This window comes from Danio rerio, chromosome 24, assembly GCF_052040795.2.
Source record: "Danio rerio strain M-AB ecotype USA chromosome 24, GRCz13ab, whole genome shotgun sequence".
Lineage (NCBI taxonomy): Eukaryota > Metazoa > Chordata > Actinopteri > Cypriniformes > Danionidae > Danio > Danio rerio.
This window is the reverse complement of record NC_141044.1, coordinates 44,152,888-44,169,095: the sequence shown is the minus strand read 5'-3', so window position 1 is coordinate 44,169,095 and position 16,208 is coordinate 44,152,888. Positions and strand designations below refer to the sequence as shown.

At 35.6% G+C, this 16,208-nt stretch overlaps 1 protein-coding gene and 1 long non-coding RNA gene across 2 annotated transcripts in view; both read left to right on the top strand.

The window, feature by feature from the left end:
- The window catches only part of acvr2ba (activin A receptor type 2Ba), a 55,108-nt gene that overhangs the window by 20,610 nt on the left and 18,290 nt on the right, over nt 1-16,208 (top strand).
- LOC147838117 (uncharacterized) lies at nt 8,786-14,702 on the top strand. Its single transcript, XR_015525447.1, has 3 exons — nt 8,786-10,468; nt 10,518-12,530; nt 13,486-14,702. It is a non-coding gene; the product is annotated as an uncharacterized LOC147838117 (long non-coding RNA).

Here is a 16,208-nt window from a genome sequence, read left to right as displayed (position 1 = left end):
AGACTGTGGCAGAAGGATGAATGAGAGCGAAACGTCAGGCTTAATGGATGTTTGTGCTGAAGGACTTTGACTCCGCTGGCATCACAACAAAAGGCGTTTTCTTAATTAATGTTGCTGGTTTTTATAGATCGCAGCAGTCGGGACCCTCCTATAAAAACGCTTTATTTCCTCCATAGGAAATGAGATTTTTCACAGCCATCGATTGTGTGCTTTTCTTCAACGCATCTGTTTGCCTTAATTCACCTTATACTTAAAATAAAGTGTTGAGTGGGTGAATTTGTGGAGGAATACTGCATAACCCATGATGCTGTGGTGAAAATTCCATCAATCAGAGAGTCACACTAAGCAAATTACCCTAATGAGTTTTGTAATAAGCTTGATCATACATTCACTTAATGGATTCAACAGTTTTATATTTTGCTGTGGTTTTGAATGTGATTTTGTTATTGGCAATCATGGGCTACATGCAAATCATGGGATTGCACCGTTTTGCTCTGCTCAAAGCCAAATACTGTTTGTTGTCGGACTAATATTTGGAAGTTGAAATGTGAATGTCTCTATAATAGTTGTTTTTTAGATATTTTTCTCCAGGTTTCCTCCTTTTTTTGTATGTTGTTCCCTCCTTACTGATAATGCACAATCCATGCAGACAAACTACATTACCCATAATGCTGTACTGAAAATTCTAACAGGGTCACAATGAGAAAATTGTCCTAAGGAATTTTGTAATAAACTTGATTTTATATATATATATATATATATATATATATATATATATATATATATATATATATATATATATATATATATATATATATATATATATATTTATATATATATATATATATATATATATATATATATATATATATATATATATATATATATATATATATACACACATACATATACACACACACAACAGCTGAATAGTTTTATATTTTGCTGTGCTTTTCAATGTGATTTAATGTGTTATTGGCAATGCATCATGGGATTGAAGTTTTAATGGCACTGTTTTGCTCCGCTCATAGCCAAATATTGTGGTTTTGTCCTCCTTTGTGGAAGTTGAAATGTGAACGAACCCTATAATCATTTTTTGCAGATATTTTCCTCCAGGTTTCCTCCTTATTTCGTTTGTTATTCCGTCCTTCACTGGTTATGCACAGTCCATACAGACAAACTACATTACCCATAATGCTGTACTGACAATTTCATCAATTAGACAGTCACAGTGAGCAAGTTGTCCCAATGAATTTGTCTCGTTTCATTGTGTATTGCACTGTATATTGTTGATATGACAATAAAGCCGACTTGACTTGGCTAAACATATGTAGTGCATTTAAACTGCTGTTTCAGAATCAGTGTGCTTCACACACACAAGGAATTTGTTTTGGCTACAGAAGCTTCCAGTGTACATAGTGACGACACAAAATAAAAATGAAAAAAAAAGATGATAAACATTAAACAGAGATGCAGTTAGTAAAAAGATCTGAATGTAGAGTTCTGTGTGCAGATTAGTTATAAATCTACAGGTTATAAGGTGTTATTCTCTCCTTTACCCACAGTAAAATAACATATACACATCTCCTCAGGGGTTTAGCTCGTGCTCTGGCCTGTCTGTGTGTGTTTTAGTGGCCGGTATAGCAGGTAATCTATATTTTCTCCTACGGTAGATCTGTGCTGTCTGCTGCAGGACTCATGTATATCACTCTATATGAGCCGCAGTCTTGACCTACTTACAAACTCACCATCAAATTCCTCCGTCTGGGTGAAATCAGGTCTACTTTAAACTCACACACAGAGCTGAGTGGATTACTTGGAAATTGTAATCCATTACAAAATACATGAGCTAATGTGTAGCCAGTAATATACTCTCTTTGATTACACATTGATGGTAATCTGACTACTTTTGGATTACATTTGGATTACTTTTGTGCTCTTATTTGACTGCACATATATTAAAGCAGGATAAACTTGTGCTGTTTTAACAGACGGATGAAAAATAAATATTGTAAGTAGGGCTGCATAATATATTGCAAAATTATTGTTATTGCAATATTAGTATATGCAATTTATGCATTTATTTTATCGTTTTTTACGTTTTGCATCGCATTGTTTAAAAAATACATCCATTTGCACCACTTTGTGAACTCATGGGTGTGCTGGTCTGACAAGGTGTGTTAAGGCGCATTGTTGCTAATATAATTATATTTGTTGTAATTAATCAAGTTTTGATTTGTCCACCTGTGGGGTTTTGGAGACGTGTGCATCATCATATGGGGCATCAGAACAGGACGTGTGTTGAATTATAGGGTTGGGCTATGTCAACCAATTTGCCATCGTAAAGAAAAAGAGGTTGAATGGAGGAGGCTGGTTCTTTATCCTCGCACTGCAGATGCTCCATTTTCTCGCCAGTGAAGCGTTCGGTTTTTCCACTTACAAAGTCCGCCATCTAAACAGCAAATGCGCCATGGCATGACATAACTGACTTTTTTTTTTTTTTTGGCCTTTTTTTGCCTTTATTATTTGATAGGACAGTATTGAGACAGGAAGCGAAGGTGGAGAGAGAGAGGTAGGGGGTAGAGTAGGGAAATGTTGTCGAGCAGGGATTCGAACTCACGACGTCCTGACGTGCTATTGCACCAGATGTCGGCGCGCTAACCACTAGGCTATTGCGCCAACCTGACTCTTAAAGATAATGAGAGATGAGACTTTGATTGGTTTAATGCACGTTATGCTTTAAAACACGCTCAGAACTCATATAATATATAAACACAACCCTGTTTGTGGGGTGCAAAGCATATAAGTTTGACACCGTGGTTGAACTAGGTATTGCATTCCTGGATCAAATCACACAAGCACAGGTTGCCAGATTGAAGACCAAGGAGCGATTCTGAAGATCGAGCCTAAAAGCTGATTTAAGTTATGTTCTAACTAAAAGCAACGGCACAAAAATAGAAATAATATTTTCCATATTGAAAGCCGTTTTTGTCAGAACCAACACCTGAAATTTATATTTTAGAAACAGCTTCTTTTTCTCACAGCTGAACAACAGAAATCTGACAGTGTACAGTTTATGCGCTTTATTCAGTGTTAAATGCTAATAATGTGAACCTAAATGGCATTTCACAAGACATGTATTGCTGTACTTCTGAAAGCAGCAGCAGATAGTTCAGCTCAGATCTGGAGAATAAAATAAACCGTTTAAGATTGAACTTCAGAACTGAGAAACTGTTAGAGATTCAGCATCTACATTTAATCATGTTAAAGAGGTTTAGTATGTATTCATTAGATTATAAACCTTACCTTTCCGCTGGAGTGCAGTGTGTGCACTATTCTGTGCTTCTGAATGGCTGTATTTACATTTCTGTCGTGTTTCGTCTGGTGCAAACAGCCAAACTGCTCATCACTGTGTATCTTGTCACGTAGCGTGTTGTTACGACACGATGTTACAATGTGACCTGCTTACCTAATGTTCACGCTCGTAATATTTATATTATTTACTAATTAATAACCTCATGTGGAACTCTGAATCTGCGTCTTATTTCGGAGTCTGCTACTGTCCACCAGTGGTCGCATTTCAGTCACGGACACATGCTTTGAGAGCCTTCCTGACTGAATGAATGAAATTAGCTGTTTTCCACTATCTGGCAACCCGGGGTGCTGAAATATAATTGGCTAAACCGGCATTGGGCGGGTTAAAGGAACAAAGACAGATGTTCCGGCAGGTAATGCACATGTTTAAAGCAGAATATCTGACTTCAGCATCGTTTCTCAGATAAGCAAGAAAGTTCACTAATCATGTTACTGAAATATCTGCACACATACTACGGTATTTTGATGCTTTAGAAGAGTCAAAAACGTACACCGAGCGCCTGTAAAATAGAAAATGTTGATTCAGACACACCCTTAATGCTTCTGTGAGATGCACTTTAGACTTTGTGCTTACATTGTTAAAAAAATAGAGCTTTAAATGTGTGCACCCTGACTCTATTTTTTTTTTTTTTGTATGAATTATAGTTAATTAACCTGTTTATTTTAATATCACTGCACAGGTAAATGACTCAACATATCTAATAAAAACGAACATTTCTCTAAGGAAACATTATATCATAACATACCATTATAGCAATACTCAACAACATCATTGCACATTTTCCCATATCGTGCAGCTTTAATGTACTAATGTCAGTTTTTTCCCCAATATTTCTGCCACCATTGCAACTTTTAAAAAGTAGTTTACTCTCAATTACAGATACTTGATGTTTGGGTTCTGATTACATAATCCAGCAGATATATAATCCATTACAACCCTCCTTTGGGCTTGTTTTTATTGCGACGGTCTTGATGATGATGATTATTGTTGTGTGGTTGAGCTGTGGTTTGTGTTTCTGGCCAGCGGCTATAATTAGAGCGGTGTCTGAATGAAAGAGCGCTTCACCAGAAGGAGAAACCCACAGGAGCGCTGCCAAAATAAACTCAGACAGAGACTGTAGATTGTTTCATTTCTCTTTTGTGAAGGAGTTTTCTGCTGAAGAGCGTCATGCATCATTCACCATCAATGCAGGCTGTTGCGTTTAGGAAATAAGAAGCTCAATTATCTATTTAGCATCCAAAAGACAAACTAAAGCAATTCATAAAGCGCAATGGAGGATTTTATTGCACAACTACATTAGGATAATCTTCATTTTAAGCACTTGTTTTTGTAATAGAGGGTTATGTTGTTTGTGTTTCTACGTTAAGCAGATGCTTTTATTCGGAAGAGGATCAAATGCAATTCATCAGCGATATTCATAATGCACAGTGGCAGGGTTATTAAGGATATTATGAGCATTTCATATTAAATTTCACAATACATTACGTGTATTTTGGGTTTCATATGTTCTTTAATTTTTATTGACATCATAAATTTACACAAACGCACAATATGTATAAAATAATCAATAAATAAAGTGTATTACAGATTTGTTTCACTAGACTGACTTAAAAAAAAGCAATCAGTATAAAATTGCATAATAAAAGTTTACAATTTTTAAGTAATTTTGTAATTGACCCTTGTGTGCTGTTAGGGATGTGTGTGTGTCTGTGTCTGTGTGTGTCTTGTATTATCATGCAAACGCACATTTCTTTATGGTTTGCAGTCTTTGTTCTGGTCAGACAGACACACACACACACACGTGCACACATGCAGAGGAATAAACCTCTGTCTTTTGAGTGAACGAGTGTGTATGAGCATGCGTGTGTGTCTATCCAAGTGTTTGTGTGTGTGAGGCCCCGTTTACACTTAGTCAGTCAGTCAGTCTTTATTCATTTCCCGAAGGCAATTTGGTTGCAGCTTACAAGCATGTCACACATAATACACAAAGTACATCATACAATACAAACTCTACCCTAAATTTAAAAACTTTACAGCTGAGGGGATGAATGAAAGTTTAAAACGATTTGTTTTACTAATAGGAGTCCTGTATCAAATACCAGAAGGAAGAAGATAAAACTCGTGGTGCACAGGATGGGACTCATCTGTCAGAATACTCTGAGCTTTACTCAAAACTTGTCTGTGGTATAACTGAGCCATGGTCGTCTGTTTTCACCCTGTTATTTTTCCTCCTAGGCTCACAATTTTCTCCAAACAACTCTTATTTTTCCCACTTAGAGAATTGAACCAACAAAGCAAAGAAAAGGATAACAGTGACTGAATGTATGAACTGTAAAACATGCACATGAGTGATTTATCTATACCAAAAGATGTCAATTTCTGTAAACAGTGTAATCTTTGTTGCCCCTTCTTACACAACATATTAGTATCAGCAGAAAAGGACAATTTATTATCTAAAACAGTTCCCAGATACCTATACTGATCAACACTCTCAACATCCTCTCCATTAATACTAGTTTGTTTACCCTCAATCAGTCTCCTCTTACGATTAAAATCAATGGTCATCTCTTTCGTCTTAAGAACATTCACTTGTAAGAAAGTCTCCTGACACCAGCTGGAAAAATAATTAATTACAGGATGGTGCGTGGAGTCTTCCTCACTTAACAAACTAACAATTACAGAATCGTCAGCAAATTTTAAAATGTACCTATTACTAAAAATACTCCAACTATTTGTACAAAATAAATAGTACAGGAGGAAGGACACAACCTTGTGGTGACCCCATAGATGATACCAACCATTCAGAGAAACAATTATTTACCTTAACCCTCTGTGTCCTCTGAACAAGAAAGTCTAAAATCAAATCTACAAGCATTCGATCCAACTCAAATTCATTAATAAGCTTCTCAACTAAAATATGTGGCTGAATGGTATTGAATGCAGACGAAAAGTCAATAAAAAGTAACTTGGCCAATGTTTTAGGCTTATCAAGATGCTTAAGAACTAAGTGCAGCAGAGTCCCTACTGCATCGTCCACCCCCCTCACAGGCCTATATGCAAACTGAAAGGGATCTAGAACACTGAGTCTTTTGCGTTATTTCCCTCTTAACTATCCTTTCAAAACTTTTCATATAGCTCATGTGTTTGGACTGTGGGGGAAACCGGAGGAAAACCACGCCAACACGGGGAGAACATGCAAACTCCACACAGTATGTCGCCAACTTCCTGTTCATGAACACTTTAATTGTAGATGAATTGCAGGACATCTGTGATGGCGAATCCAGCATATTATGAGTAATTATCTAGGTGACGAGCGACTTCTGTCTTCCCTGATATTATCCTGGTTTAATACGACCAGGGAAGGAATCATCCTTGACCTGAAAGTGCCTCCATCCTGCTGTGAGATCCGGCATTCAGGAGCAGTGAAATGTCAGAGTCATAAAACAGAGGCCAGACACTCCTTTAATAACTGCTTTAAAGGGACACTTCACTTTTTTTTGGAAATAGACTCATTTTATAGCTCTCCAGGGCTCGCAAAATTACAAAATCCCTGCTAGCCTTTTGTGCAGACGCTCTTCAGCTATTGGTAGCCCGAAGTGGCCCAAATAGAAAATATATTATTTACCAATAAAAATAAATACACACATTTACTAAATAAAGAAGTTAGAATGACATTCATTTAGGCTACATACATATATGTTTTTCAAGATAACCACATTTAATTAGTTTCCAATGTTTTATTGCGCCTGAAAAAATAAAAACTATGTGAAAACCTAGCGGGCATAACTTTATTATTAGGGCTGCTCGATTTTGGGAAAAATCATAATCACGATTATTTTGGTCATAATTGTAATCACGATTATTCAAAACGATTAGTGTTGAAGTCAAAATTATAAGCGCTCCTGAGATATTGTTTTTTTTTTTTTTTAAATAAATATTTCCCGAATGATTTTTAACAGAGCAAGGAATTTTAACAGTATTTCCTATAATATTTATTCTTCTAGGCTTATTTGTTTTATTTTAGCTAGAATAAAAGCAGTTTAAATATTTTGAAACCCATTTTAAGGTCAATATTATTAGCCCTCTTAAGCAATATATTTTTTGATTGTCTGCTGAAGAAATTACTGTCATACAATGCACTGCTTAATTACCCTTATTAAGCCTTTGAAATTATGAAATGCACTTTAATCTGAATGCTTGTATTTAGAAAAATATCTAGAAAAATATTATGTACTGTCATCATAGCAAAGATAAAAGAAATCAGTCATCAGAAATGATATATCAAAACTGTTATGTTCAGAAATAAGTAAAAAAAAAACTTTCTATTAAACAGAATTTGGGCAGGAAAAGGGTTGCTAATATTCAGGAAAGCTAATAATTCTGACTTCAATGTTTACATTCAGTTATTTTCCTCCCTGCAAAGGAAAGAGAAATAAATACAATAGAATAAAAGTATGAAACATTAAGCATCTTCGCTGTAAGAAAAACCCTTTAGCTACAAAAATCCTTCAGTCAAGAGCAGAGGGATTTTCTCGTTTTGTTTGATTAATGATAAAAACAACATTGCACGCTGTCTCCTCAATGGTTTCCCTTTCGTGTGTCTTTTGATCCTAAACTCGTTTGTTTATTACACAAATGAGGGTTATTATGAACAATCACTAAACACTGCGTTTTGACACCTATTTGACCATTAAAGCGCTCACATTAAGTTGACTTTAGATGTCTGCGCCTCGTCCATTTCGCAAGGTGCGCGATTCGGCACCAGGCGCGAGTAAAATTCCTGCTTCAGTGTGCAAATAAGACCAAATGCTGACCGGCCGCATGATTCTGGCTGTGTGCGCGTGCCGCACACACATAAGCACGCGGCCTTTTGCGCTTTTAGGAGCAACAGATGTGTGCAGCTGGGAAAGGGGGCGGTATATGATACAATAATCGTTTATCTCGATTAATGCTTTTTCATAATTGTTTGAAGCCGAAATCGAAATCGGATTTTCGATTAATTGCACAGCCCTATTTATAATAATTATTATTATTATTATTATTATTATAATTATTTGAATCAACTTAGCACCAGTTCTTTTGACAACATCAGTTAGCGCAATTGTAAATTTAAACACATCTATTGGTAGTGGCTCTTTGATTAGTGAAAATTACATGCAACATAACCAATTTGTGAGAGAATCCAGAAGCATTGAAATATGCTATATTTTTTTCTCCCATTAAGAACTCGACAGGCAGGTTGGATTCATTTTTAGTTTAATGGTTAAATCAATTATTCTAATTATGAATGCATTCATTAAGATTAACAGTGAACTGATTATGTAAATGATTAGCATTTGAGTTTTACCATTTCTGAATTCATTCAACTGATATCCAAGTTTGATAAAAGCACTTTTAGCTTAGTTTAGCATAGATTTTGCTAAATCATTTCAATCAGATTAGACCATTAGCATCTTGCTAAAAAAAATTCTAAGGTAATTTTACTATTTAAAGCCGGACTCTTCTGTAGTTGCATTGTGTTCTAAGACTGATGCAAGTTATTTTTTAGGCTGATATGTCTAGAGGAACTATGCACTCTCATTCTGGATTAATAATCATTAATAACTTCGCTGCCGTAACTATAGCTACAGATTCACGGATATTACGCAACAAATGAAAATCGTTCTTAATTGGTTATCTAGTCGTTATAGTGGTAGTTGTTGCTTTTTTATAGTAGTTGTTGTAGTAGTGGTTGTAATACTTGCAGTTGTAGTTGTAGTATTTGCAGTAGTACATGTAGTAGTTTAGCCAAATGAGAAATGATCGTGCCCAACTGAGCCTGGTGTCTCTCAAGGTTTTTGTTTTCCTTCACTTTCGCCAATTGGTGAAGTTTTTTTTTTCTTGCCACTGGCTTGCATAGTTCGGGACTTGTAGAGCTGCACATTGATGGATTACTCTTCAGTGTTTGGACTCTCAGCAGTGAATATTAAAACACACTGAACTGAACTAATCTAAACTGAACTGAAATGAAACACTGAAAACTGAACTGACACTTTCAATTCGCTATAATCTTCTATGTGAAGCTGCTTTGACACAATCCACATTCTAAAAGCGCTATACAAATAAAGATGAATTGAATAGTTGTAGTAATTGTAATATTAGCTGTTGTAGTAGTAGTTGTTGTTATAGTAGCATTTGTAGCAGTTGTAATATTTATTGTTGTAACAGTTGTAATAGTTGTAATACTTGAAGTTGTAGTATTAGTTGTTGCAGTTGTAGTTATAGTAGTAGTAGTTGTAGTAGTTGTAACATTTATAGTTGCAGTAGTTGTTTTAACAATTGTACTTGTTGTAATACATGTAGTTTTAGTAATTGTTGTAGTAGTTGTAATACTTGTAGTAGTAGTAGTTGTAGTTATGGTAGTAGTTGTAACATTTATAGTTGTAGTAGTTGTAATATTTGTAGTTGTAGTAGTTGTTTTAACAGTTGTAGTTGTTGTAATACATGTAGTTTTAGTAGTTGTTGTAGTAGTTGTAAAATTTATAGTTGTAGTAGTAGTTGCAGTTATAGTAGCAGTTGTTGCAGTTGTAGTAGCTGTAGTAGTTGTAATATTTATAGTTGCACTAGTTGTAGTACTTGTAGTAGTAGTAGTAGTTGTTGCAGTTTTAATCGTTGCAGTTATAGTATGTTTAGCAGTTGTAGTAATTGTAATACATGCAGTTTTAGTTGTAATTTTTGTTGTTGTAGTTGTAATAATTATAGTCAAAGTAGCTGTTGTAGTAGTCTTAATACTTGTAGTTGTAGTATTAGTTGTTGCAGTTGTAGTTATTGTAGTAGCAGTTGTAGTAGTTATAATATTTATAGTTGCAGTAGTTGTTGTTTTAACAGTTGTAGTAGTTGTAATACATGTAGTTTTAGTAGTTGTAATACTTGTATTAGTAGTAGTCATTGTAGTAGTCGTAATACTTGTATTTGTAGTAGTAGTTGTTGCAGTTGTAATCGTTGCAATTATAGTTGGTTTAGCAGTTGTAGTAATTGTAATACATGCAATTTTAGTAGTAGTTTTTTGTAGTAGTTGTAATACTTATAGTAAAAATAGTTGGTGTAGTAGTCGTAATACTTGTAGTTGTAGTATTAGATGTCATAGTAGTGGTTGTAGTAGCAGTTGTAGTAGTTGTAATACTTGTAGTAGTTGTTGCAGTTAAAGCAGTAGTTGTAGTAGTTGTAATACATGTAGTTTTAGTAGTAGTTGTTGTTGTAGTAGTAGTTGTAGTACTTAGTTGTTGTAGCAGTTGTTGTTGTTGTTGTAGTTGTAGTACTTATAGATGTTGTTGTTGTTTCTAGTTGTAGCAGTTGTTGCAGTTGTAGTAGTTATTGTAATAGCTATAGTTGTAATGTTAACACTAATAATACAATTCTAAGCACTACTTACGTATTATATATATATAACATAATAAATGTCCATGTGCAGAATGACATGCTAAGAACGGAAGCTTTTTTTTTTTCAGGCCCCCAAAAATGCTATTGCGCTAAAATGTGTACCTTTTAATCATCTTAATAATGTAGTGTGTATTTCACTCATGATTTACTCGCAGTTAAAGTGTTTTTCTCCTCTGCATGTTGACTATGCTGTTGCAGATTCTGTGTCGAAAGGTTTCAGTGTTTTATTCTGGAGTGAAGGGGAGCGCTGGAGAGCACGGTCCGCTGTGTGTAATGTGTTAATGGGATGTGTTAATGGAGTCATCGAGGGCCAGTACAGAGCAGTGTGTTATTCATCTGAAAACACTGAGGACAGATGCTGCTCATTAACTTCTGAGGCAAATCTGAGCGACTGATGAATGAGTGTATTGTTAAACTGTGAGGAATGAAGATTAAAGCTCTCATTGTGTGTGCGTGTGTGTTCGGCTTGTGTGTGTGTGTGTGTGTTGGGAAATGGGTTAAATATTTGAGCAGATCTAAATATTTTGGGGGATTAGAATTTGGTGACAATAGTTAGTGGAGTGTGTTTGTGTTTAAGACTGGTATGGGTTAATAAATATGACGGTAATACCACCAGCAGGTCTTAATAAGCGATTCACTGAATCATTTATTCAAATGCATAATTGACTGAATCAGATTCATTCAGGAAGTAAATGATTCAGTGTCGCTTTGAGGTGCACAAATGATTTGCTTCTACTTTTAAATAAACCGATGCAACATTGTGTGTTTGACCCGTGGCAATCGTTCAGAGATGTACAGTTTGAAGTTCTAGATTTACAACAGCATTGAACTCTTATTTATCAGATGAGGAATGCTCGGTCTGTGTGTGTGTGTTTTACCTTCACCTTTCGCTGAACTGTAGACAGAAGTGGTGTGCGTGTGTGTACAGACAGACACACACTGATGCTCATTTCTGGATCAGTGTTATGAAGCGTCTCCTCATGTAGTTGGTGTGTGTTCGACTGCCAGCCGTTTATTTTCAGCTCTCTGTGGGAGTTTATTTTGCACAAATAAGATTTTCGCCGCCGGGTTTCTTCTCCTGCTGTAGAAAATACAGCTGATTGGCTGAAATTAGGCTTTTTCATGCCGTCTAGTAAAAAAGCTCAGTGCACTTTTTTTTTTCTTGAACACAGCTGGTGTTTCTTTCTCTCTTTCCCTGAGGAGTAATAAAATGCCTTTACTATTATTTTTTTTTTTTAATAAAGAGCTGCTCTGTGTTTTTATCTCATTTGTTTGTGAATGTTGAGTCGTTCTTTATGTGTAAATAGAGCATTATGGAGATCTTTCTGAACAAATCAAGCCTCAGTTGCACTCTAAGGATTAAATCATCCACTTTGTGTGTGGGAGAAACAAGGGAATCATTTCATCTTTAATATTGGTGCGTCATTGTTTTGTAAATATGATGTATTACTGCAGTTTGGGTCTGTAAAACTATTCTGATGAGGTGGATATTAAGATTAGGGCTGCACCATATTGGAATAAATAAACATTGCCATATTTTGTTATTCTGCAATTTATACTTGTGATTTAAATACAATTTTACCACATGTCTTAAATATCTCTACTTGGAAAAAATTCATGATTTTAGACTGATTATGACGATTCTGTAGGGGAGTGCGTCTGCATAAAATAAAATAAACAGTCTACAAGCATATATAAACACAATAAAACATATATCGTTCTATATAGAGTAGAGGTGTGAACCTACACTGGTCTCACGGTTCAGTTCGGTTACGATTATCATGCCATTGATTCGGTTCAATTCGATATCTCAGTGCATCACGGTGCATTGACGATGCTTTCCATACACAGTGTTGTATTTTAGGGGGAGCCTATAACAAGCTGTCTGTATACACACACACACACACACACACACACACACACACACACACACAGACACACAATCACACTGTCTCTCACACACAAACATAGACAGCATCAAACAAGCACGCACACACACACACACACATGCACACACACACACACACACCCTCAAACTTACATCCACAAATAGTCACAGTCTCACACACATGCACACACACACATACAAAGTCGGACACACACACAGACACACACTCAAATACCACACCAACACACATATGTCATAAACAAAGACTTCTACACACACGCCACGCGCGCTTGCTTGCTCGATCGGGAGTGATATCCACTTCTGTTAAAATATATTCAAAAATGTATTCGCATGAAATCTGGTTGGGTCCCGCGACAATGCACAGGTACAGCCGCGGGAATGCATACAGCCGAGAGGAAAAGAGAGGGGAGAAAAGTCACACCAGCAGCTGAAAGGAAAAGTCACGCCAGCAGGTGAAATGGGCCAAAGTGAGAGAGAGAAAGAAATGAGTGATTCCCTCAATCGCAGAGAAATAGGGGCTTCTTCTGCAATTGTCAGTGAAAGACTGTACAGAAATCACACACACGCAGTGAAATTATGCACAGTTTTCGCCAGGAGTGTTGTAAATACCCGCGCTCACCTCCCTTGCGAAGAAGCGCATATGAGGTAAATGACATCAGTACATAATAACCGGTTATGATTATTACTGAACTGATACCGAATTTTGACACCCCTAATATAGAGTTCAATAAATAAAGAGTCTAACAGTATTCAGATACAGTAACTATATAATAAAAATAAGTTTAATAAAATTAATCATTATTATAGTCAGGGCTTCACATTAACAACCGCCAACCTGCCAAATGCGGGTAGATTTCAGCTTTAGACATGTTAGACAGCCGCTCCCACTAGCCACTTTGGCAGGTTGAAAATAATTTTTACATTGTGGTTTTCTTTAAGCAGGGTTCGACAATAAGCATGGCCCAATATGCGTCCAAATGTGATCTTAAAATTGAGATGCAGCACGACTGACAAAAATAACTGTTCGCTTGAGCAAAAGCAGGTGAATGCCTTATGAGAGGATGATTACTGTTAAAAAAGTGCGCACACGCGCTCCCGTTTACTTGCGCGAAATAATCGTGTGTAGAGGAAGCGCAACTGCTGCGATCGGTTCTCTTTGAAATGGAATAGATAAAAAGCGATGCTCGTGTGAGCAGCAAACCTTTTGTAAACAGCAGCAGCAGTCACTGCTTTCATTTTAATTATTCTCAGGCACGTGGTCGTCCTTTCATTATCACTCGTGGTATGATTTTACGGTCACACTTTACAATAAGGTTTATCAGTTAATGTTAATTAATGAATTTACTAACATGAACAAACAATGAACAATATATTTACTACTGTATTTGTTCATGTTTGTTACTGTTATTTAATAAAAATACTGTACAGTAGTTCATTGTTAGTTCATGTTAACTCATGGTGCATTAACTTTTGTTAACAAGCACGGACTTGGATGTTAATGATACATTAGTAAATGTTCAATTATGATTAATAAATGTTGTAAAAGTGTTGTTCATGATTAGTTCATGTTAGTAAATGCATTAACTAATGACCCTTATTGTAAAGTGTTACCGTTTTTACCTGCTTTCTTTTGCTTAGTTGTTTTGTTAATATAGTTTATCATCCTTTGCAATAACATTGCTTTAATATTAGATGAACTCCCCATTTATGTGTAGTAACTGCTGATCTGGGACCTTTAGCCAGGACAGATTACTGTGCATATTTTAGATACATGACAATAGATCTTTTTAAATGCCCATTTAAAAAAATAATACAATTTTTGTTGAATAAAAAGTGCATACAGCTATATATTTTGCTTGTTTTGACACTTTTAAAATGTGTGGATAAGAAATAATTAATTATTTATTTATTTTTGGTGTGGTCAAAGATAAACTTAGTAAACCCTTAATTTTGAGCCCTAAAAAAATCATGTAAAATAAAAACCAATTACAATGCGACACAACCCATTTGCTTATGCACGGTGAGCAAGCTCACACACAACACACACAAACAGTGAAATAAATGAGGAGGCATGTGGACAACACAACATCTAAATCAAGTCATTTTAGCATGTCAAAGTCACATTTATTAATACAAAATATATTTTGTGGCTAGTGAAAATGGCAAGTGGCTAGTAATGTAAAGTAGTTGGAAATCTACTAGCCACCGTGGCTGGTGATCAAAAAAGTTAATGTCAAGCCCTGATTATAGTTACAAGTGGTACAGTTTCTTACGCCTTAATGCTTTAAAAAATATAGTCATTCATTCATTTTCTTGTCTGCTTAGTCCCTTCATTAATCAGGGGTCGCCACAGCGGAATGAACCGCCAACTTATCCAGCATATGTTATTTAAGCAGCGGATGCCCTTCCAGCTGCAACCCATCACTTGGGAACACTCATACACTGTCATTCACACACATACACTATGGACAATTTAGCTTACCCAATTCACCTGTACCGCATGCCTTTGGACTAGTAGGGGAAACCAGAGCAACTGGAGGAAACCCACGCGAATGCGGAGAGAACATGCAAACTTTACACAGAAATGCCAACTGACCCATCTGAGACTCGAACTAGTCACCTTGCTGTGAGGCGACAGCACTACCCCTATTGTGCCACTGCGTCACCCTATAATATAGTCACAGGCCTCAAAATCACATCCAAAGTATAATACAGACTCAACATTGCATCTCCTGCGATGTGACTGTAGTGAATGATCACATTGCCATATCCATGCTGAAACCATATATTGTGCAGTCCTAATTTAGATTCTAAGTTGCTTGCAAATAATTTTGAATGTGTGTTGTACTTTTATATTAGTGTGAATAGGGCTGCACCTAACAATTAATTTCATATTGGATTGATTGGGTGATTACTTTTCCAGTTAGTCTGATAAATAGCGTTCTTTTATTGGACATTTTGCTTATTATAACTATAGTAACTGTAAATTAGGCTATTATTGATGTATAAAAGTAAACTTAAAAAAATGTAAAAGCCACAAACAGAGTTGAATGATTTTTCATTTTGATATTTTTAACCTTAAATGAAAAACAAAGTTTGTTTTTGAACAGTAAAACGTCTCTTAATATTCGATATATAAATAAGCAAAAAGCAAAACAAGTGTTGCACTCCTGAAATAATCACAAGATGAAATTAGCACATAAACATGCTGACAATAAGACATTAAGCAGCAGTTTGTTGAAATATAAATAAATAAACAACAAATATTGCTTTTTTGAAACTGAGGCAGAAATTATGCGAGCAGCCCATCTAATCTTACAACGATTTTCATTATCGATAATCATAGATTTCGTAGATTAGTTGTTGCAGCCCTAATTGGTAATATGATATGGCATGATGTTCATCACAATATTTTTTTAGTTTTCTGTATTGTCATATTAATATTAAAGTTCGAACTGTTTGTTTTAATGAATCGGAAATATCCATGTTTTACTGAAAATTATA